Genomic DNA, 25,814 nt, shown 5'->3' with positions numbered 1-25,814 from the left:
TTATGGTTAAAATTGGGCTTTTATTAAATATATGCAATCAACATGTTTGATGTTTCTGAACTAATGCTACACAACAACCAATACACAAATTACAATTGCATCTTAATTTTTCCCCTCCCTTTTAACAGTGCACGTGTGCAAAAATTTAGTGTTTGAGTCTTATTACTAAACAGGTGGATCGATGAGCAGCGAGCAGCTGCTAAGGATGTGATTAGCAATGTATTTCAAACAGCAGCAGCAGAAAAAAACTATTGTATAGACTGTAATAGCGTCTCTGTCATGTAGAAGTAATGTGCTAGAAAATTTTTTTTAATACAATAATTTGCTGTCTAGCATTTAAGCTTTTATGATACAAAGCCAGCTCTTAATAATAAGCTAGACCATTTATTATTGTAAATGTAGAACTGCCCATAATCCGAGCAGCTACCACTTGGCTGCAATATTTGCATCTAGTTTTTACTTCTTTACCTAAATGAGACAGTATGACTTGATGCAGTATGATTTCAGTTGAGCGTGAGATTTTACTGAAATATTAAGTACCAAAACTTTATATTGTGTTTCATAAACAGCCATGGACCTGGACCATATCAATGGAAGGCTGTCTATCCACTGCACATGCTTTGACAAACACACTCTGGAAAACAAACATCAGGATCATCTCAGACTGCTGGACCAATTCGGCGAGAGCTTTCCTGCCCCCTTACAGCAGCCCTGCAGCTGCTCTCAAGGTAACAAAACTAGCACTCATCGGGTGCTTTCAATTACTTTTTGGCAACAAAATGAAAAAGAGAGAGAATTTGGAAGTGTTTTTATGTTTATTTCATGAAAGCAGAGCTCAGCCTATTGATGTCAAATTATCATTCAATGTCTTTAAAGATTCAAACCACACTTTAAAAAAAAAACAAGTTTCTTCAACTTATGCACAATTAATAGAACAAAAAAGACACAAAGGCTTTTGTGTTTGTGCTTTTGTTTTTGACTTTAGTAATTAAATTCATTCATTCAACAAGTCTCAGTTTATTACAATACTTTAAATACTGCAGATTTAAAGTAAATACATGTGAAGTTTCAGGAGAATAAACAATTTTTTCAGTATTAATTAAAACTCTTTTCCTTGAAGTGGTAACAGCAAAACTTTCGCCAAGACAATTTGTGATATCTCAAAGGTTACAACAGAGTTCTTGTATTTATCTAAAGACGGGCTGGACCAGGCACAGTGGGAAATGTCTGCTTTTGACAAAATTGATTTTACCATCCTCTCCTTTTGTCTAAAAAGATATGCTTAGATTATGACAAGAAAAGCGATGCTGTAATCCCTCAACCAGGAGTTATGTTTCAGAGACATCAGGCCCTTATCGGTGATTGATAACGCTTAACTCAAAAACGTATAGAAGCATTAGGAAAGTCAATATTTTGCCAGCGACTGAAGGTGACCCCTGGTTCCTGTGTTTGCGGTGTGTGCGCGCGCGGAGGGCTTTGATGGTAAATTGTAAGGGTGGTTATGTGGGGAGGCTATTATGGATTTGCTATCTTGGCCTGAAGTGTTTGCGGCTGATTATGTGATTAAATCAATAATAATTTCTCTTTGGGCTCCTTTGCTCCTCTGCTTCATCTTCTTTTTCCTGTGTAGTTGAGTGGAACGGTGGGTGGGGACTGGTGTACACAAGTACAAATGTAGGCACAGAGACACGCACGGCAGAACAACTGCATAGCAGATGGCACAATGGGCACATTCTAGGGCTCAGAAAGTTTCTATGACCAAAACAGACAGAGACATATGATTGGAAACATACTAAAAAAGTAAATGCTTACAAAGTTCAGGCATATATATATATATATATATATATATATATATATATATATATATATATATATATATATAAACCAAGAACAAATTATTTTAAACCAAACAACAATCTGAACAAACTTCCACCTAAGATTTCTGACCTTCCTAATTGATGCACAGCTCAAAACACCAAACACCAAAGCCGATGCCCAGCACCTCAGCTGTCTTCACCTCCATGTTCCTTCCGTTAGACCACAGACCCTGGCTTGGCGACTCGTGCCAGCCACTCCTTAGCAACCGCCATCGGTCTTCTCTCTGGTTCTGCCAGGTTTGCTGTTATGTCTAGACTGCAGGAAATGCAACATTACATTTGTTTACAACCAACAGGAACTAGAACCAGAAGCTGTTACGTGATTAAAGAGTGCTTCCCAGCGACAGAGTGTGTGTGGCTCAACCCCCTGGGTTTGGCAACAATCGACTCAACACAGTCGAACCAAAATGGAGAAAGAGAGAACTGCTGTCTCTATCAGTTAGATGAGCAGATTACATTCAACACTGTATTTTCCTTAAGATTTGTGGGAACTGAAAGTAAGTAACCATGAGCCAAGCTGTGAGTTTGAGTGCGTTTTGTTTGTCCTGTATTTATGCAGGTGTTTATTTGGGCATGCGACTATTTATAATATGCATTTAGTGCATTCGTGGCTGCGTGTGTGTGTGTGTGTGTGTGTGTGTGTGTGTGTGTGTGTGTGTGTGTGTGTGTGTGTGTGCAGCTCAGTTAACTCACAATCCCTCAGCACCCTCTTAAATCTATACCCAATAAAAATCAGCACCGTCTCGAAAACAAAACCCAGGGAAACATCTGTAAACATTGATTTTGCAGATTGCAAACCAACTGCATGGCTAATGAGAAAAGAAATCATTTTTGATTAATTAACCTAAAAATTGGAGAATCTAAGCTGCCACCAGGGAGATGACAAGTGGTGCAGGCCCGATCACACAGGAGGTGGAGGGCATACTGTAAAGCTGCTTAGTGCTCCATTTGGCTTGGGGACCGAAGAAGGAAAACGCTCCAGGAATGCTAGTAGCTGAGGTATGGCTCCCATTACTGAGCCAAAATCACCAAGAGTCTTTGTGGTGATCAAATGGAGGAGTGAAATATTTTCCACTCAACGATTGTGCCCATTTATTCAGGAAGAGAGAAAAAAATGTTGGTTAGCTATCAGCTTGGTTGGAATTTACTGCTTTACAGTATGTTAGTTTCAGTTGTGTTATTTGAAAGAGTTGGTTAACCCGGATTACAGCAGCAGGCAGACACAGACGCAGCTCAGATTCAAACATTCTGTTGCTGTAGTCACAGGTACTGTTTCGCCCAGCTCTCTGGCTACATCACCTCCAGAACATGTGTCCCACCTACTTTGGGGAATGCAACACACTCCCTCCAGCTTTTACTGGATCTACTTCAGTCCTTTGTTACTCTTGGTGTAATGCTGTTAGTGCTGATGGGTTGCAGCCTTAAAATATTGTTATCACATGTACACAGAATCCTCATTATAACATCAAAACTTTAGCAGACTGTGTAATATGCATATCCTTTCAATATACACATATTATCTGCATTACGCTCATAATTACATATATCAATCCAACAAGTAGTGTACAGTCATTTTTTCTATCTTATTCCAACAATATTTCCACAGCCTTGCACCACAGCCCTGTGCTCACATCTGTGTATAGATACAGTAGTTTGAGCTTTTTAACCACTGCAGATATTTTTGGTTAGCACCTCTCCACTGTGTGTAAATACAATTAAAAGGTGTAAGGTAGGCGTAAAGTCCTTGTAGTTCTCAATATTACAGGGCAAATTAATAGAATCTGTTTCTGAAATTATAACTTGCATTTAAAATAAAAACATAATTAGTAGCATTCCAAGTTGTTTTAAACCAAACAAACTACAAAATGTTAGCTCTTCAGTTAACACAGACACAAATTTGTGTAGTTTGAACAAAAACATGAACTCATACTCGGGAGTACACACACACACACACACACACACACACACACACACACACACACACACACACACACACACACAAACACACACACACACACACACGCATGCACATGCACACGCACACAAACAAAAACAAAAAACAAAAACACAAACATGACCACATACAAAAGCCAAATACAGAGATTCTGGTTTGTATACACACACACACACACACACACACCACACACACACACACACACACTGATTGAGGGAGGGTGTAGAGAGCCAAGTTGAGCTGCACTCACAACACAGCTGGCTGTCCAAGGTCAATAAAGAACTTGGAGTGTTTATTTGTCCATGTGTTTTATTTGCTTTCTAATACAGCAGAGGTTCAGATTTGAAGATCTACTTGAAAAGAATCACAATGCCTAAAGAGTGTGGGAAATTTCCACTCACCAAAGAGGTTTTTCTCTCTCCCCTTCCTCTTTTTAATTCTATTAGTTTTTCATAATTCATTACCATCCTGCCTATTTCCCCCTGGTGTCTTCATTTTACCCCTTTTTCTCCCCAAGAAAGCATAATAGTCGTGCCCTAGCAGCTCACTAGGGTGTTGCAGTAACAACCTCCTACCCCTCTGATGGCTAGACAGTGGGCCATTGTAAAGCTGAATCGCCATGGATTTATGGCCATAGTCCTGAGTTCCCAGAATGCAATGTCACTCTGTCACACTGTCATCAATCTGCTGTCTCTGACCAAAGACAAAGAGGAAAAAAATAGCCACTCAAAAGTAGCACAACGGTGTGAGCGATACTTCTTTATGCACGATCTAATTTTTATCAGCTGCCTCTCTGGCCTGGGTGAGACGTGTGGACACAAAGAGCTCCATTTACTCAAGACATGTATAGGTGCAATGACATGAGACATAATCTACTATTTCCAGATTGAACAATTAAGAACAGGCTGGTTGAGTGCCAAATGTGGCAATTGCGGCAAATGAACACATCTTCCGATGCCAAACGTTTTCAAGACATTTAATCTTCATTAAGCTATAAAACCTGCAGCCTAGTAACACGCTGGCATCCATTCACAACTCAGTGCAACTTTTTAATATGGAAAAATGCAGTCCAAATTTTATTTGGTAATAATACATTTAAATGAATCTTTACATCAACAAATTTGTGTTGAAAAGTGTGCCGCTACAGACCAACTGCTGCAATCTCTCCTTGCTCATACATGCTCCTCAGGGTTATTCCACATGCTCGGCACACACATGTATTGAACATCATAAATCAGCTTCATAAAGGACGGCTGGAGTTTCTGTGTTTCTATTATGAATACGAGAACCAAACCTACATCCTCATGATTAATGTGTTCTCAAACCCCTCTCATAGCCATGGTAACCAGGGCAGTATGCCATGCCATTTAGCGAGTAAAAGTTGTGTTTCTCCAAGTCTCTCACTAGTATCTCCTCATCTCCAAACAGTTTCAAATACTAGATGTTTGAAGCAGGAAAACAAAGCGTATTCTGCTTCTGGTAACTGCTGTTACATAACATGATAATACAATAAAGAGCAAACATGTTTACGGTGATTCCACTTTACTTGTCTCTCTTTCCTTAAGACACTTTTGAAAGTGTTAAGTAGAATATTTGAACTGAAAGGCCTTGTGTCATACTACAATCACGACACAAATCATAAGAGAAGGACATGGCTATTGGATTAAACAGCAGCAATTCCTCTTAATAATCACACACGGAAACGGACACGACTGAAACAGATGTCTTCACATTGCATTCCTGAACTGAGGTTTTAAGGGGAATTTACAGAAAGACTAAAGCGGCTTTTCACTGCAGGAAAATGCTATTGTGAGACATGAGAAGGTTAAATAGTCATGAAGAAGGGCAGTTTCTTTTCAACCACAGGACTCGGCACATAAACTTATGCTACAAAAGAATTCCCAGGAGGAATTCCCAAACGTGATCGTAAGTCATTTTTTTCTGGGAAATGTAAAGGAACAACTTGGAAGAAAAAAAAAGAGGTAAATATAGTAGTATAGCAGTGTAACATACCATAATTTTTACATGATTAAAAATATAAAGAGATGCATTTAATCTCTGATTAGCTCACTTTTAAAAAGATTAAGAAGAGTTACATTGTTTTCTTGTGTACACCAAACACAACTAAATATATATGAGCAAAAAAAAAAAAAAAAAAAAAAAACAGTAAGAAGAGCTTTTATATGCTTGCAATAAAGCAGAGCATTCTTTTTTAGGTGTCCATAAAATAAAATGCTGAATAGACTTACAGAGGCACAAGTAAATGCAAAGAGCGAACATTAAAAAAGGAAGAGAAAGGGAGAGAAACTCACCCACTGTGACAGAGCTGCGATTATAAGTTTGCTGTGGATGCCTCGGATCTGTCAGATACCTGATGTGTGCCTCCTCTAATTTACAGTGTCAATAACACTGCTCTGGAAACACGACCAGCATGATACATGGAGACGGTATGTGTGGACTTCCCTCCAAAGTGCCAATTGTTGACAGTATAAAAAAAGGGAAAAGTGCCATTATCTAAATCACCTCGCACATGCCTTTGCTCTTTGTAGCCTCTGCTTCTCCCCCCCCACCCCCCACCCCCCCCACCCCACCTTTATTTTTCTCCACTAGTCACCAGTGGAGTAAATGGGGTTTATTTATTTTTTGGCTTTACCTGCTTAACTGCTAAATCTTAGTGAATTTGGTGGAGAAGTTTGATTTGCCTTCATTACAGTTAAGGACTGTTTTCTTTGACTAAAGGTCTTAACAAGAGGCAACAAAGTTCAATTAAAGGGAGAGTGGAGAGGTGAGCATTGATTTAAAAGACAGTATTTCAAACTGCACACCAGAGTACAGGGCAGGGCTCTCACACTGATGACACTAATTCTTAAGGGAAATTCATGTTAGTTGGTGTCTATACATTTTATTACTCGACCACAACACCATAGAAAAGAAATCTTCTCATTTTCAAGAGTCAACTAAGTACACTTACAAGCAGAAAGGTCACCTAATCTGATATTTTTCAGTGACACCTGTTTTCTGTTTGATTAAGTCAGTTCAGCTTATTGGTAATCACAGGTATTCATTAACAGCATGCTTAGAAAATGTTACTGTACATTAAGTATTAGTATCTAGCTAACAAGCGAGCCTGTGAACTTACTGTAAGGTACCTTCCAATCAGTCAGTGAGTCGCTGAGACTTTACACAGTGAACGTGTTCGAGCTAAAGCTGCAGGCAGTTCTTTCAGTCAAGGCCAACAACAATATGCATGTTGCATTTCTCGATCAAACTTTCTGTGTTTTTAAGCGTGCACGGCTTCAAAACAGCAAAGAAGAATGCTGGGGGGAAAAACTGGGACACCAACAAAATATCCAACAAAACATTCCGCAAATATTACAATGGTCAGCATGCCCACGACGAAACAATCTTCTTACATACATAAGAGGAACGCAGGTTCAGGGTTTAGCCAAAATTCTGGAAAATACTGCAGTGTGATACTATAATAACCTTTGCATATAAAATTTATAATCAGCACATTTTATATGCTGTAGATTCTTGGTGATGATTATTAATCAGTCCTGAAACTGAAGGCTTCGAACACCGCTGCTTAATCAAAGCTGCTGGGGTCTCAGAGGTGCCCCACAAGGTGCCCTTTGGCAGTGGCCATGCGACACACATGGATGCGCTACAGTAATGAGACCAGTCAACTCCTAACTCACTGCACTTAGATCTAAACCTTTTTCCCCTAAACCCAAATATGTGGCTTTGCTGCCTAATCTTAACCGAATAGGTAAATTAAAAAAAAAAAAAAAAGTGAAACTCAACAAAAAGTGAAAACAAAACTGAACATTGACTGAAACAGAAGCCAAGCTGTGTTCTCTGAGTTGGCACGCTTGTTATTTACTCAAACGCTACAACTGCCCAGCCTGCTGGGTAGTGTGCTCTCTTTAAAACAAGTATGATAAAGATCACTTACAACTTTTTAATCGCCAGCCAAATAATGTTTATAGATACACTACACGGTATTTGTTACCATTTTTAAAGTTTTATGAAAACTGTTCATGATTTGTGAATTTGTTGTTAAGTAACTAACAAACTGCCATCCATCAGTGATGTTCTTGACACTTTGATGCAAGTATTAAAACATGATATAAGTGGCGAGTGGAATTAATTCTCTAGTCAGGTGTCATTAAACCCCTGCTGAGGAAGAGGATAAAAATATATTTTACAGAAGCATACAGTCCCTGCACCCCCCCCCCCCCCCCCCCCCCCCCCCAACAGCTCTCATATTTTCATCAGCTCTAAGTTTTAATCTTTTAAATGTATTGTAGTCTTGAGTATGCATGGCATACTCTGTAAGTTTGATTTGATTAAACTTTGTCACATTTTATGCTTCACTTTTTCCACCACAGTCACAACACTTTTTACAGCATTTTCAGGTTACTTACATGCAAAATTAATGCTTATAGACAGGATGAAGTTTTTCAGCGTGGATTATTAAAAAAAAAAATCCTCCATGGCAACATCCAACATTTTTTTTTCTTCTCAGACATTTTCTGTAATGTAAAATAACCATAATCATGCCACACTTTTGAAATGACTAATAAGTGACCAGTTCAGTCAAAGACTGACAATGTTGGACCCACAAAAGGTAAAGAGACACACATAAAATATGCAAGGTTTGCAACCAAAATCATAAAGTCAACATATTTTTAAAACATAAGCTTTTACATTTTCTTATTTTTTCCAGAAATGAAATTTTGATCTTAGATTTATTTTGCACACTACGATCAACTCTAAAAGTCCATCTACAATAAAATACTTTTTCCCAAATAGTTTTTAAGAAAACTGTAAATACAGTTGATTTTATTGGATTATTCAAAATTACTTCATAATTTCAATTCCTTTGTTAAGTAGGAGTACTGCTAGGCTGAAGTGCTTCCATTTAAATGTATTCAAATATTTTTATCAGTACTTGCAACAGAAAAACTATTTGTAAAAACTATAAGCTGAATCAAAATTGAGTTATAACTAAGGGCTGCAAAAAAGACACTTAGTTTGGGGAAAAATAAGAAAATTTTTCCTCACTAAATGCATCTGTTATTTAATTCAAATATAGTGCAAAGTTGCAAACTTCAAAACACACACACACACACACACACACACACACACATCCACACACAGTTGATTAGCAGGGCTCCTGTGAGTGTGTGTCACGTTTTAGTGGAAAATTACAGCTCTTTCAACAATTCCTCAGTCGGAATCCCATTCTAAAGTGGATTTTATCTGCAAATCACAATTATTTTGTTCATGCTCTGTTTTAATGGGCACACCCGCTGGGCTGAAGAAGACACTTCTCTATTCATAAATGTATTACTGCTGGGGAATCATTAACTTATTGTTAGCGGCGCGACTGATGGCTTATTGACATGACAACATTCAACCAACACTTTTGTCTTTAAGCCGTACATCCATATCACTGAAAACAATGTCATCTACCCCATTTTCACCACTCCCCCTTGTGTGTTTGAGCTTAGTGGAAAGCTTCTCAGTGACTGGGTGGGGTGGAGTGTGTGTGTGTGTGTGTGTGGGGGGGGGGGGGGGGGTGCACACAGCAAGACATAAGTGTAGGCTGGGTTTCTGGGAAGACTGAAGAGGTTTTCTTTATGATGAGGAATAAGAAAAACAAAGGCACCAGATGCCACAGTAAATGGGACAGGAGGGTGTGAGATGATGTTAGACAGAAATCACTGTTTGCTGAAAATGATATGGTGCTTCTGCTTGAGTCACTTAAGACAATAGTGATAAAAGCTTAAATAGTGGCAAAACAGAGAGAGGCCAATAAATTGCCATGAGTGGAGTATCTGAAAAGTGAAGCCCTGTCTGATATTTATGGCTGGAGATGCAGGAGAGTCCTAAAGTCCGACAGTTTGCACAGATGGTGGCCGTCTTTGGTCAACATTCAAATAAAAATGAAATGAGTGTCTCCCTCTGTGTCCGGCTATTCCTCTGTCAGTGAATGCAGACGCAGATAAAAGGACAGGGCGTAAAAGTGTTTAAGTAGCCAGAAGTTGTAAGGGGGGGTGGTGGCAGAATCGCTATTCACTGCTTGTGCAATCCTTTCTGCCTTGTTGAACTTTATTCAATTCTGTCATTCTCTCCTTCCCGTCTGACTCCCTTTCTTGTCAGCTTCTTCTCATGTGAAACTCTGATTTTTTTTTTTTCCTTTTCTGTTTTGTTTGTTTGTTTGGTTATTAACAGAAGTAATGTCGAGGACAGTCAGGCTGAAAGAATGCATTGGTGATAATCATGGCACCACCTAAAAAAAAAATCACACTGAGATGAATCAGAAATCCGGAACGCGTGCTGACCGTTTACTGCAGAAAAAATGTCCAGTAAATTGGGTTTTCAGTGGCCTGACGCTGCAGGTCTGCTCAGTTGTTTTACGAGTAACTGCTCATAGTTTAGAAGAGACTGCTGACCTAATCTAACAGACAGGCAAACGAAATCATTTTGAATATGTTGTCATAATCTGAGTGAATTTCAAGAATTACTTATTTACTTATGCTAGAAGCCTAAAACTGCATGTGACATTAACTGTCATTAGAAAACTACAAAAATAGCAGCTGAAATCATTTTGTACTAGTGCAAGACTGCTACTTTATTTCCCCTTTCCATACATTATGAATGGCAAACACCTATATAACTACTGAATAACACTACAGTATTACTCTTAGTAACACTAAAACTAATAAAGGTCCTGCTTGGAGATGTTCAGGATACCTGTGTGAATCACAGCTGCTCTGCCATCTTTTGTTTGTTGTTTCTGTGTTTTTTTTCTTTCCGTCTAAGAGACGAGTTTGATCTTGAAGTATGTCTGTTGTCTGGCCATTCATTACAGCGGCTATGAAAGCCACGCTAATGGATATGAAAGTCAGATCAATTGTCCAGGAAAGGGAGATTAGGGAGGGATGAGTCACTATATTCCTCCTTCTTGACAACCATGTCATGCCTTGCAGCCTCTCCAGAGATGTCGCTGATTGATGCCTATCTTTCATCAGTTTGGCTTTAATCTGACATCATGTGCTTCATAATCATATCAGCAAAAAAAAAAAAAAAAAAAAATCTACACCGCCTCAGCCTTTCTTTCCCACCTGTGGAGCAGAATGTATGTTTGAATCTATAGAACCAAGAAAAAAGCAAAGAGTGGAAAAAGCTGACAGTAGTGTGAGGCACGTCTTTATCTATTGATCACATTTTGAAGAACACAGAAAAAAAAAAAAGCGCTGAGAGGAGATGAACACAAAGGGTAAGAAAAGGCTGTTCCCTAAAACAAACAGTGATTGTGAAGTGACATTCTGCGGAGAAGTGGCAGACTCTCTCTTGGTGCCGGCCAAACAAACAAACAGTGGGGCGAGACAAAGTGCAATCACTGACCTTTGTTCAAAGAAGCCATCTAATCTGTTTCCACTTTACTTAATTAGAAAAAGCAGAGGGATTTTTAATGTGCACAGTGTTAATGGGAAACAGCTCACAGGTGCTAATTAAAAAGAAAAAAAAAAACTGATCTCTTTGGTAACTTTGAGTCCATCAATCTATATATTCATCCATTAAAAACTTAGCCAACTTATCGCTGATTAGATGTTCGTTTTTAAAGCCAGATAATTGCCCCGGTATTATATCTGAGTATTTGTACTGTAAATGAATCAGTGTTTATTCCTCAAACATATACACACCTATGCACCATGAATTACAGGGTCTGGCCTTTGTCAAATGTGGTAGCTGAGTAATTGAAGCCTTTTCTCTATATGGCTGATGACTTTTCCCCACTGAAGGCTACATCCGTATGCAGACACTGATTAAATACTGCTTTACAGGATCGACAGAGGCACCATGTGTGCCCCTGAGGTGGCAAATGCATTCATTTCCTCTTTGACTTTGTCTGTTAAAATAAGACAACACTCAGCGGCTCCACTAAAACAACCCCACGGTCTCATAATGCAGTTCGTGTTCGACAGACGGCCGGAGGACGCCAACTTTAATACAGCTGAAATGACACGAGCGTGAAAAAACTGCTCATCATCAACATAAAAGTGATATTTACAACTTTGTTGGAAACAGCTCGAGCTGGAAATTTTAAAGTAAACCACTGAATTTATAAGTATGCACGTACCACGGCTAACATTCAGAGTTTGCAGATGAAAAGCTTCACACACGACTACACTCACCAAATTCCACGTCAGCTTTATCGGTTAAAGAAATTGTTTGTTTACAAATTCCCATGAACAACAATGTTGTTAACCTGTTCTTCCACAGCAATTTACAGGGCTGTAATAACTGTAAATAGCAGTTATTTAATCAACTGCAGGACTCATACCATTAATAACATATTATGATGATATATGATGGCAGATGGGTCACCAGCTACTCAAGTTCCATACTTGTAAATATTACATTTGCCATGATTTTATCTAGAAAGTAATAATACAAGACTTTACCTGAGAAGCTGATAAAAATAAATGAATGATATTTATTTATAAAGTTTGACTGGGCAAGTGTCCACAGTGTCTTCAGCATCACTAATATAATATCTTTATACACTAGTTTTCTTAATATGAACAAAAAATACAAATTATTTCTTTTTGCATGATACAGGAGCCAGTAGCTGATGATCTCAACCCCATGTTATGCACCCTTAACCACATTAAAGCCCCCCCACTTCTTGTATGGGCAGTGTGTGGTCTGCCTCTCAGGGACGGCAGGGGGACACAGGAAACAAATTAGCTTTCTTGACCTTGGCCCAAGTTTCCCTTCCACCCTTCACCCCTCCTCCTCAATGCCCTTCATCTAGCCACTTCAAGGGTCAGCTGACAACAACACGCCTCTGTTGTCCTCCACAGTGGGGATATATTCAGATGAGAAGCTCTTAGGCCTGACGTGCATCATAGGAAGTGAGGTTTGTGAGTTCATTTTCTATATGAGGACAACTGGATGTGGTTAAGATGATTACCAGGAAAAAATGGCATATTTATGGTGCTGGGTAGAACAGTAATTTTCAGGGTACGTGCAGATAACAGAGAGGTTTCTTTGCGCAGTTCCAAGAAAAAAAGCCAAAAAAATGAAACGAGATCATGAAAGGGGTAATATAACGTAACGAAATTTCAGCATGCGATTAAACTGTGAAATTATTTGGAGAAAGAACATTTCCTGACATCACGAAGCGTTCCCACCTTCATTCTCAGGTTCGAGATTGTTGTCTCTCACACACACAGACAGGCATGCAAACACATTGCAAAAAGTAGATTTCTACCATCTTAATAAGTTTAAAATCTTACACAAGGACTCAGTTCTACCACCACTGCCCGAGCCTAAAATGAGAGACCTTTGGCCATGTGTGAAAAGAGTCTTTTCAGTGACAGATACTGGATTGTAACGCCAGCAGGCCAATCTAATTCTCCCAGTTCACGCAAAAGCACGTGCATCGGTGTTCAGAGAGAGAGCAAAAATAACCTATGGTGTCCAGGGGATGGAAGTAGCAGCACATATTAATGCTCATACTCTTCATTGATCTATGAGGACTGCTTAATCTTGTGGGCAGCTTCCACCTACATATATTTCATAATGTGATGCATTGTGCATCGATAACACTGGTAAGGGCCTATACTGTCTCATGCTGGCTCACAGCATTTATTGATCCCAGAGTGAAGTAAACATGTCTTTAACACATGGGACTGTCACTCCTGGCAGATATAACAAAATTGTCAAGGCAAGATCCTCGTTATTAGACACTCTAATGATGACAGGAATCAATATTTAACAATGACAAGATATCTGAGAAGTTAATAACTGTCTACATGGAAAATGAGGAGGTTAAAGAAGACTGCTCTGTGGGGTTAGGGGAAAGTAAACACACGCAGAAGACACATTTATTGTTCACTACTTTCAACTCTCCGCTGGGGATTATTTATGTGCTGTATGATTCAACTGCTGTTCTGGGAATGGATAACAAAAAAATACATACAGTAAAATGACTCAGGGCCATGGCGTTGGCAGCGTACCAAATTGACCATATCCTTATGACTAAACGGCAGCTTAGGCCAGAGCAATTTCCTGTGCATTATGGGCAGGCAGCCAAGTAAAAATGATTATAGGTGTGAGCTTTGAGTAATGTTTAAGCAGTACTGGTCTTTGAAACCAGAGATCCTGGACACTGGAATGTTTTTGCACTAAGGCTGCCAACAGCCCAGTTTGTTTTTGTAGCTCATTCTTTTTCATGAGTAAACATACAAAACCTGCCCTGGTTATTATTCAGTCAGCTTCTCCTCTCCTTTTTAAACTTTGCACTATGATAAAAGATGCAAATTTTCCATTTCTCAGTTAACCTTTACTTTATCTTTTTTTTTTTTTTTAACCACATTTGCACCGTTTCTGAAAGCATTAATTGACCGGTTCATTGAGATTCAGCTCTCTTTTGGATTGGCTGCTGCAGTTTGTGATGCCAATGTAACACCATCATTTTCTCATATGTGAAGGTCTTTTGCCAAGAACCTTGGGAAAACATACAAATAAACCCAAAATAAAGAATTTACTCTTAATAAAACATGCAAAAAAAACAAACAAAAAAATGTAAAGAAGCTGAAATAACTAGCGAATGATAATAATAGTAATAACTAGCTGATAACTAGTTGAAGAGTCTGAATCAGAAACTGCTGGTTAAACCAATCGCCACCACTTGCTGATGACACTGGCAAGTGTGTAGATTCCTCTAAACTGAGATCACATGGGTAGCAGTCTGAGTCCAGACAGTAGGAAGTGAAAGTGCTACTGCAGCCACAACACAGGTCATATCTCAAAGACGGTTTTCAGCTGTACAGTGCAATCGGTCTTCTCGTTTTACTCACACACACACACAAAAAAAAAAAGAGGGACAGAGGAAGAGCCTCAGTTTAAATGATGCAACACGGAGGCAATTTGAGGATTTAGAAACTGCGAGTACACTTTTTTTTTTCCATTGAAGACAAAACTGCAGGATTCACTCGATATGATCCATAAATTAAAACTTGATTTTTATACATTTTTTTCTACTGTAATAATGAATTTACAATCATGCTGATTATGTCACATAATTACTAGAACGGCACTCAGAGAAGAGACATCTCCACCGAGAACAACTGTTCGACCAACCAACCAAACCTATTGTTTCCAAAACAGTTGGATCTGGACCAAAGTTTAATGCGTTATTGCTTTGTCTTTCCTTCCGGTCGGTTTTCACAAACTCCTGATGACAGACACACAAACCAACGACATCAAAGTATATTCAGTGCAGGTATTTGTTGAGAAATAAAGGTAATGAAGATCCTGTTTGTAAGCCTGCCTGTGTTATCAAAATAACACCGCTCACAGTTTCATTAGAGGGCTTTCTATTTTTTTTAAGTAGCTTAATGAGCTGAACCTTGAAAGCTTTTTTTTTTTTGGTGGGGGGGAGAAAAAAAATAGGGGCCAAACTGCAGGTTCCTCAGTTTGATTTTGTTTTATCGCTGCATTTGACATCAAGGGAGGGACAGGAGGGCAAACTCGTGTGGTTTGACAAAGGCGGCGACAGATGTGGAAGTGTGAAAAATAAAATGAACTGGGTATAGCTATTTGTGTGCAATGAAGAAAGACATAAAAAAGCAGCCTTGCACTGAGATAGTTGCTCTAAATGAAATACCTGCAGATTGCGTGTTGCTTTGCATTTGCAGGAGTATTCAATTTTAATTAGGGTTTTGGAGACATCTTTTATCAGACTGTCACTAATCTCTCGCTCTCTCTCTCTCTCTCCCACCCACTTTCTCTTCTCTCAAATACACACACACACACACACACACACACACACACACACACACACACACACACACACACACACACACCATCCTAACATTTGAAAATGCAAATACACAGCCACAAGAAAGAAAGAAGAAAAAAAAACAATGAAAGAAAATCAGAAGATTTTATGCAACAATTTGTCTGATACACACATTATTAAAAAAAAATGATAGAAGACAAAACCATTGTCCATTTCATTTTTGGAGGAAAAACCATTACCTCTCCCTTTTAATTGCCTTTCTTTGGGGCAAAGGTGATAATTAATTTTGCTCAGGGAGAAACACATGAACCGCAACAAGAATATATATATATATATTGAAAAAATGTTAAATAGTAATCTTGTCTTCGGGGGGGGGGGGAGGAAAAGAAATATAATACTTTGCTCAGCTGTTCAAGGGAAAAATGTTTACTATTTTAGGTCTTAAATGACCATGACTTACAATTCCCCCCCAAAAAGTAATCAAACTAAATTTAAGTGAAATATTTTATAACTATGTTCCTATCAAATAAATGTCAGAGAAGTGTTACAAATCATGCCCCTGTCTCTCACTGCTTAGTGTGATATGATGATAAACTTTACACCAAAAAATAATAAATCCCTGCAAAAAATTTGAAATCAATATGATTGCTCATTCATGTTTATGTTGAGTTTTCTATGCCGCAGTACATTCATAATGGTACATTTTAAAAACAGCCTCTCAACATGGCTGTAAAAAATAAAAAGGCAACCTCTGGCTGTAAAATGTCCGCTTCCGCCCTTGTATTCTAGCTGTGTGTGTGTGGTGTGGTGGTTAGCTTGTCTCCCTGTCTTCATTCCTGGCCCTCTTCCATTGTTAGTCACCTTGTTTATTGGCTGGAGCAGCCGTGGCGTACTGGACATCATCTGAAACTACAAACGACAGGATGCAATAAGCTGGAGAATAGCAGCAATCTGAGGAAAGTTCTCCATTCACCAGAGCTCCCTAACTCTCTGTCTTCTTATCCTGGGCAGAAAATAAAAAAATCAATACGGGCTCACAGGGCTTGATAAAAGTGCTGGACAGGGAGAGAGGCAACCCTGGATATAGTAAATTAAAGTGATCAAAATTTTCCAGTCGACTCAGCCCGCAGCCTACATAAACTAACAACCCTGTCTCCACAACTGTCCGTCATCCCCCTCCACCATCTTCATTCTCTGCTTCAGCATTATCTCAGTCTTGTAATTTCTCCGGTTTACTCCGATTTTCCTTTCTCTTTAATCATTTTTCTGCTATTGACTTTTATGTAAAAAAAAAAATCTAACACATAAATTAATGCAACGATGCAATCTTTTTAGTCTTGTTTCCTACCAAAAACATTTAAAGCAAGTGGGGGGGGGTGGAGAAATTAGTTTGAAATAACCTACGACCTTTCTGCCTAAGTTGGTGAACTGTTCTCAAACAACACACCAACTCAACAAACATTTCAGTGTAGAGGCAAAATATTATCCACACAATTTTCCGTAAATATTTTATATCACCGTGATATCTTTGCAAAAACATGAAGGCTGCTTGTTATTTCTCATTGCTCGTCCCTGCTCCAGTGTGTGCAAACATCTCCTTAAACAGGTTTTTTCCCACCAGCTGAATGCAGGCGTTACCAGGCGCTAATGTTAGCCAAGATTAGCATACACAACACTTACACAAAGCAACTCTGGGAGTCACTTTTCATTTGCTTTGGCTGTGTCCACAGTCTTGGGCTGAAATATATATTTTTCGTACCCAGTGCTCCATATGTGATGCCAAGGGCTCCTGATCAGGACAGATCCTAGCTGTGAATCTGTGTATATTAGCATCACACAAATACATTGCAATAATATAAAGTTATTGAGCCAAACAGATTCACAAAAAGTTGCTACACAATTTATATTCCACTTAATCTAAATTCAGCATATTTTGTGGGGAAGTCCAAACAAGGATATGAAACTCTTTAACAGTTAAATCCTCCACTTTTTAATCTGGTATCTAACTTACTTTGTTTGTTCTCTTACTTATAAGAGCTTTTTTAATAAAATATATTTGGCATACTGTGTGTGTTTGTTTAAATGGTTGAAAATGGGGCTGATGACAGCAGTGAAGCTTCAGTTAAACTGTAGTTATGGTCAGCTTAAAAATGCCAACAAATAAATAAATACTAAAATGCAGCTCTTAGGGTAACCTTAAGATTAGTATAAATATGTATGCATATTTATATTAACACCTATTAATGTATATATTAGTATACATTAATAAGCACTGTTTTAATTAGGCTGTAAGTAAAGGAGGGGGATTTTAACATTACACCCATTATAATGAATTAACATGCTCCTACACCCAAAGTATTGCTGATGCTTGGTCCATGTAAATCCCCATCTGCATGTTGCAAATCTCAAACATAGAGGTCATAGTTTAATGATACCCAGTGAGTAAGTTGCAAATTGTAAAGCATTTTTATATTTACATTTTTATATCCTGATAGCGCACACATGACATCACTTACCCAGTTAGCAGTGTGTACACACACACACACACACACACACACACACACACACACACACACACACACACACACACACACACACACACACACACACACACACACACACACACACACACAATAATTCAATTACAGTAATTCCGGCAGCAGCTGACTCACTCTGCTAACATACACCCCATGCCAACCCACACAGGGCCTCTTTGGCACCTTGTCCACCTAACAGTAAGAAGGGATTAATAGGGATTGGCCCATACAGTCCAGTCTCATGGTGTGTGAGCTTTAGCACGGAGCTAATCTGATATTCCAGCTCAACAGTGATAACTGCAGTTTGATGGCTGCAGAGTGTGGGAAAATAGTCCATCTGACTTATCATGTCACTGGAAGATCACCATTTTTGATAATAAATGATCATTTATTGGGTATTAAATAGATCAAAAAGATTCGAGCAAAGGTGTGACCTTGACTTATGTGTGTGTCTTCCTGTATGTGCTAAAGTGACACTGGATGTGTGTCAGGGATCAGCTTAAAAACAAAGGCACTTGGGCCATCACTTGCTGTGGCCTAATATCCTGTTAACCTGGGTTAGACAGCAGACAGCCTTGAGACACTTAAATCCAGCCGTGGCTAAGAGCAACACGCACATGTCCTGTTAGCTCACATCCCAGCTTGACTTTCCAGAGACCAGGGAACCACCGTAACCTCCAGCCAAAAATCTGTAGAGCCCTTCAGTCTCCTCTTCAAATGGTCTGTGTGTTACAACAAAATGCTGAACTTCAAACAACATGAGGCAACATGGGATAAGGTTTCTTAGCTTGCAAAGTTCATGTTGATAAGCTTTACTTGGCATTATATAGTTAGCTACACTGTAAGTATTAACCTGATACATTAATTATAATTTATGCATTTTTAACTAAGTAAATAGGTAGCAAAGAAAGACGCAAGTCAACAGATTACAAGTCAAATGCACTAGTTCAAAGGAGGATTAACACTGAATCCTATTTATCAATGTGTCTTATTAATCTTGTATTAGCCATGCACATCCTGATGGTCAAACTCTGCCCTTCTGCTTCTATATTTAACTATTTTAATCTCTTTATAAAGCAAAAGGATTCCGATTACAAATGCCACAAGAGTCAATCCAATTGAAAATCAGTTGGCAGTCCTGTGTTCAACACTTAAAACCTTAAGAAAAGATTACAGAAGGGCCGCTGCGTGCTCATTCGAGAAGCAATGACTTAAATGCATCACTCTCAAACTATTTGCTTAAGTGTTTCTGTAAGAAGTGGAAATCATTTGATTAACTGCACTTCTTTACTGTATGCTCCAGAGTAATTCAAGGAAGCATCAATTAAACTGTTTAAAGCTACTGCATGTAGAAAATGTGCAACCATGCAGGAGTATCAAGATTAGGATTACTAGATTTAGGGCTGGGAAAAATAGTCTGCGTGAGATATATCCACCTGTTCTCATTCCACCTCACGTACTGCCATTCTGTCAACCCCACCGGTGTCTCTGTGATATACACACCAAAGTGTCCTTGCTGTGATTCACAAGCCATGGCAATGCTGAACATCCAGAGCAAACTCTCCTAAAAGAGAAACAAAGATCTCCTGAATGAGTGCCAAAGGCCACACAAGGAGGCAAGATGAGTGGAAGTAGAATAAATTATCAAACTGTCAACCAGGAGACCACAGTTTGTGTCTCATGTGAGAAATGTGCTTTTTTTTTCCCTCTTTTAAATCCCTGTTGTTTTATTGTCAGCCACTTTCCCAATCACTGGCTGTTTTGTTAGATTTATGCACCTAAATTCCTTTGCAGATATTAATAAAAGATCACAGTTTGAGAAGGGACAGAGCCAGGGTATGGCTAGGGGTGGGTCAAAGCCACCACAAACTAAAGTTTGTCCATCCCTGCACCCCACACAAACACCCGTGAGCCCAGACAGGAACGTCACACATACAAATAGATCCTGACTTACTCAGAGTAACTACTGTTTTCCTAGCAGAAGTTTTTAAGGAACTTTTTCTTGCAGCCATCATTCCCACACAGACACATTTTAACAGCTCAGGCACCCACTGATATTGCATTTATATTAGGAGCCTTTTCAACAATGAAAAAGAATAACTTTATGAGCCCTTCCAAATTTTTTAAAAATTAAGAATGGTGTACTTTTACATGATCATTATGCCTGCATAAGAAATGCATACTGACCAATAAAATTCAGTATTTGGCTTTAAACAATTTACTGTAGACTCTGTGCTCTGTCTGCAGGTCTTTGTTTGAGAAAGAAAGAAAGAAAGAAAGAAAGAAAGAAAGAAAGAAAGAAAGAAAGAAAGAAAGAAAGAAAGAAAGAAAGAAAGAAAGAAAGAAAGAAAGAAAGATCATCCAGCAATAGCTGGTTTTGAGATGTGCATTTTAGCAAATGCAATTCCATGCAAACAAAGCAGGCTCAAACACGATTGGTCAATATACAATCTAATTCAGACTACTAATAAACCAGAAAGCTTCTGGTAGCATATTCATATGCGGATATGTGCTTATGAAGATTTCCTTTGCTTTAATAGCTTTTACTTGTAATACAACACATGCCATTCATCTGCGACCCTCTGTGTATGAACAGTTTGGAGCAGGTGCTTCTGAAGCTTAACCCTGCCAAGAATGATCGATGAAAATATTTCCATGTGAACCCACACACACACACACACACACACACACACACATTCACACACAAAGCTTGATTCTGAACGGCCCTTAATCACAACTAGGAAATTGACTGATCAATGACAGATATGAAGAACAACTGCGCGAATGCTAACAGGACCACATTTGTTTTTATCAGTTTATTTATGTTGGTCTATTTTTATCACAGATTATATTTCTCCCATGTGCTAACGGGCTCCAAGCCCCGCCAAGGTATTAATTAAAATCTAAATACTAAATATTGATTGATACGTTATCAGGGCATAGCAGTTGGTCTCCAGGCTATTGATTCGGCCCGTGATTTATTATCATATTTAAGAAAAATCATTTTGCGTGATTATACAGGGTAATGGATTTTTAGCAAGGGTGTAATTCTCTCCCCTTTTTTGTTATGTGGAAGGTGGAGCAGGTTTCTCGGTTGCATTAGGAGATCACTGATATCCTAGGTACTGCACCCCCACTCCCCTCCCGAGCTTCCCTTTCAGCCCAGCCCGGCCTGTGAGGGACTAAAGCTTGTGTAAGAGAACGATCCCCGCTCTTGTCATTGGGAATAATGGGTATTGGGATTACCTCTTTAATCACAACAAAGATTAACAGATGGTATGAGAACAGTTATTAGCAAACATCTTGCACTCATCAAATCAATAAGATGATTTGTAATCAGGCTGTCGGTGCGAGTGAAAAGGGAGCCGGGGCCGTTCCCTGTGAAAGTTCCTGGCAATCAGAGGCTACTGTGTAGCAATTACCTCTCCACAAAATAGGTGCTCTTCCTCCACTGGCTGGCAGTCCTCCAAAACACACGCCAGACTGATAGCAACATAGGGCATTAACACGGCAAAACACAAAACACTGCATGGGTAACCTTGTATTTGATCAGGTGTTAGGTTGCTCCGTGATTTCATTTCACTTTGTGCCTTTTAATTTGGTGAATCTCGCCTTGTACTTGAAGAGAAAAAAAAAAAAATCTAAATGTTTACACATGCTGTCTCTCACTACAAAAGACCGTATAGCTCATTAGTGGGTTGCCATAAATAAGTCAGTGAGGGGGACAAAGAGGTGAATACTATAGAAACTATACAGAGAAGGGTTCCCTGTGCAAATATTTCTCCCTGGAGACAGAAAGAGAAAGGCTGAAGGTCTGCTGACATAGCGGTGCACCCAGCACGGTAAATGTAAAACTCTTGTCCACAGCAAGCAAGGTTTTTCTGCGCCTTTACAGCAATAATTTTCTAACAGTATTTTCTTTATTAATGTTTTTGGGACATCTTCCAATTTATTCTACTTCTTCAGTTGAAAACAGCACTGGAGGCCTTGGAAACACACTCATGCACAAATGTGTCATCTATTTTGATACCAGTACTTAAAAAAAAATTAAAGTCAGGAAAGGTCATTCTATTATAATAAGGGTTAGGGTTAGGAACATGGGACCTTTTTTTCTGATGGTTTCTGATGATTAATATCACTAATTCTAAATGCTGCTTTTAATGCTTGCAGGCCTCATCCAAGCAGCCTCACCTTGTTCTTATTGTATACGTCTTTGTAGCAGGAACTGCTAAAACAAACTGATGCCAGAGACAGTACTGTGGACTGTGGACAATTTGGGGGTAAAATACAGAAACACACACCGCTGAGAATGTTAAACATCAGAGGCACAGTGTAAAGATTTAGTGCGTTTAGGTTTTAATGTCTGTTTTTTCTCTTTTTTAGATAGCAGCAAGCACACCCACATATTTGTACAGGTATTTACACACACACACACAAACACCCACACTTCTAATTGCAAGCTACTCATAATGACAAATTATAATTCTGCATTTACCGCATGCTAATCTACAATAGCTTTCAAATATGACGCAATATACACAATCTCTCGGCCTCCCCTGCCTGACGCACACACTCACAGACACGTACTTCTACACTGTAAGATAGTACAGATATGCACGAGGATTAAGCAAGGCAAATGGTGCCAAAACAATGGCAGTATGAAGTAACTGATGCTGTTTAAAAATTCAGAGGCCTGTATTGAACAGACAATGTGGCACACATATCACTGGACCACAGATCCCTGCAGCCCAATGGTCTGGCTTCTGGCTGCTCTCATGCACATGCATAATCTCTTTCTAAACAACCCCAGACGCCCTCCCGCTCAGCATCACATCATGACTGCTATAGCAGCATGCAGACACACTTGATAGAATAGATCACACTTACACGTGTAAGCCTGAAGTTGCTCTTAAGTTCAGTGGAAATGATTTTTACCACCATGACATATAGTAAAACACGGGTTGGCATATTTGCATACTTAAATAGAAACTTACAACTGCACGGCAACTGCAGACAGAGACACATACGCAGCCCTCCCCTCGCCCACAGTCACTTGTCGAGTGGCTAATATCTTTCCAAGGTCAAACCTGACAAGGAATTCCAATGAGATTAAGTGTCATCAGTGCGGCTTTAGCCCTTTTCTGCTCATTGTTCTTGGAAATGGCATTAGAGCCACAGATGACCAAGGCCTTGGAGCAGTAAAACCTCTTCTCTTCCTGAGTGGTGGGCCAAGCTGATACGAGAGATATTTGATGCAAGGCCTCCAATTCAAACATCAAAGTGCAATAATGTTCTTACATGTATCTTTATCTCGAAGGCTTATACCAATACTTGTCTGTGAGCACTGCCGTTTGATTACACATTGATAGTATTATTCACTTCTGTCTGCTGCAGAATTTTATTCCACTTTGTCTCCAGTTAATTCTTTATTTATAATTTTCATGGGATCCAGAGTTTTCAGATTTTGAGTCAGTGGCTGATCCTGCACTTCAGACCTTTTAAGAGCTGCAGTGGCGTTCCAGCTTCAGCGTTTTGGAATTAATTTAGGCGTTTTGGGGCCATAAAGCAATAACACAATTCTAAATGTGGCTGCACTCTATGTGCAGTAAATGTGCTTTCACACTTAATTTGCTTTGATGACTTGTATGCATATCTCCACACTTTTTCATTCACACAAGGAAGTGTTTCAGTCCGCGAGACATTCCCAGTGTGTTTGTTTGTACACACTTCAACCAAAAAGCGACAGCTTCTGCCAGTATGTCACACGGCATTTTGTGCGCTGCCTTTCACACTGAATTTGACACATAGTCCTTTAGTGGCAGCAATGAGCATTTTGTCATCTCCTCTCGAGTGCCAGCTCAACGTCCAATTGTGGCCCAGCTCCTAATTTAATTACAGTAGCAGAAGAAATTGGTTGATTCAATTCATTTCAATTAGGCCTGATTGGACCACTCAGATCAAATTTTACTCATCTCAGGTACAAGCTGCCTGTCACATTTTATCTCAGCTTGCCTCAAATGAAGCAAGATGAGCAGGTCCTGATATGCTAACTGGAAATGAGTCGTTGGGTTCGCGTGTGTGTGTGTGTGTGTGTGTGTGTGTGTGTGTGTGTGTGTGTGTGTGTGTGTGTGTGTGTGTTTTACATATCCAACTAACAAATGTGTAGTGCATAACAAAAACTAGAAAAAAGTCTTTAAAAAAAACTCGTATCATGTCCAGCAGGCAGCTGCAATAGTTTTGTGCCGTGTCTACTAAAGAGACCCTTATAAACAGTTCTCCATGCCACAATAAACTTTATAACACAACTCAGCCCATTTTTCTAATTTAAAAGAATTAATTCTTAAATCCAGATCCCAAAGTGAGTATACAAATACACAGTAATGTAAGGATAAAGAGTGGTGAGGGATATACATGCGGTTAGTTGTGAGTTATTTTATAAACTTACAGGTATATTTACTGAAGGACGCAACTCTGTGTATCACAGACTTTATTAAATCCTCTCTAGTGACCTTACTGTAATGATTACAATCATTTTAATGATACTGTATATGGGTAGTATTATGATATGTTAAATATGCAAAATTGTACTATTAATGATAAATTCACCAAAATTTAACAATTGTTTAGTTCTAAGATTAAAATCATTAGAACGTTGTAAATTATTTATGGTCTAATCACAAAGCATAAAGTACACCAAATTTAGTAATAGACGGTATGTAAGTATAGATTGTTGCAAAAGCGCAGACAAACAATGAAACAATATAAATATTATTTGGGTTTGCCTTCAGAGACGCTGTAATTGAGATCAGTCAGTGGCAGAAAAAGTTCCATCTCATCTCTGATTGGTGCAGATGAAGCCCTGGGATTATACCATAGGCTGCCATAGGCTGCTACAGTAGCCTGCGGTGTGTGTAAATGCGTCTTGGCACCAGTTGCGGCGGCGCAAAGACGTCTGATTGGACACTGACGCAAGGGACGCATTTTCTTTTTTTCATACTGCGCCACTTCAGCGGTCTAATCACATGCTTTACAACCTGAACCACACATATAAAAATTCAATTTCTTAGATCCTCCTATTTAAAGATATGTAATGGATTACTTTAAAGCTATTATTATACAGTGATGCAGAGCGGCCAAAATGAAGCAATAAATTCAAACTCTGGCAGTCTTTTACCTCTTTGGTGTCTTCTTCACGCTCCGGCCTCCCTCCACGGTATCCGCAGTGAAAGACAGACAGCCTCACGGTGACTGCAGGGTGTAAGAATAGAGAAGAGGAGTTGTTACCGAAGTCTGCCTGTGCACTTTATGATGCAGCGAGGGCCAGCATAGAAGCCAAGTAGCCCTTTTCTTACCTTGCGACACAGATCCAGATGGGGGTGAAACGGGTAAAAACGGTTGTTTGGGTGATTACACGTTTCTACTCTCCCTCCTCTCCCACCCTCCCTCGCACCTCCGCCGCCACCCCCCTCCGCCTCCTCCACCAGCAGCACTCTCTCCTCTCTTGGAGAATAGAGAGAGTGGCCCCGTTGTAATCAGTGGGGCACCAGCTATGCAGCAAAGCAGCCCCATGCTTTAAGGTTAAAAGACACTTCTGTGGCGCATCCGGTATCCGCAGTATCACC

At 39.3% G+C, this 25,814-nt stretch overlaps 1 long non-coding RNA gene across 2 annotated transcripts; it reads right to left on the bottom strand.

Moving 5' to 3' along the window:
• Positions 1-1,545: 1,545 nt before the first annotated feature.
• On the bottom strand, positions 1,546-25,427 carry LOC115794051 (uncharacterized). Of its 2 annotated transcripts, none has more exons than XR_004021155.1 (3): positions 25,367-25,427; positions 1,948-2,133; positions 1,546-1,752 (listed from the first exon to the last, which is right to left on the bottom strand). It is a non-coding gene; the product is annotated as an uncharacterized LOC115794051 (long non-coding RNA). The 2 variants fall into 2 exon arrangements; XR_004021156.1 differs by lacking the exon at positions 25,367-25,427 and adding an exon at positions 6,144-6,268.
• Between the last annotated feature and the right edge of the window lie 387 nt (positions 25,428-25,814).

Source organism: Archocentrus centrarchus, chromosome 16 (assembly GCF_007364275.1).
Source record: "Archocentrus centrarchus isolate MPI-CPG fArcCen1 chromosome 16, fArcCen1, whole genome shotgun sequence".
Lineage (NCBI taxonomy): Eukaryota > Metazoa > Chordata > Actinopteri > Cichliformes > Cichlidae > Archocentrus > Archocentrus centrarchus.
Note: the sequence above shows the minus strand (reverse complement) of the source record. Positions and strands in the feature narration are given on the sequence as shown.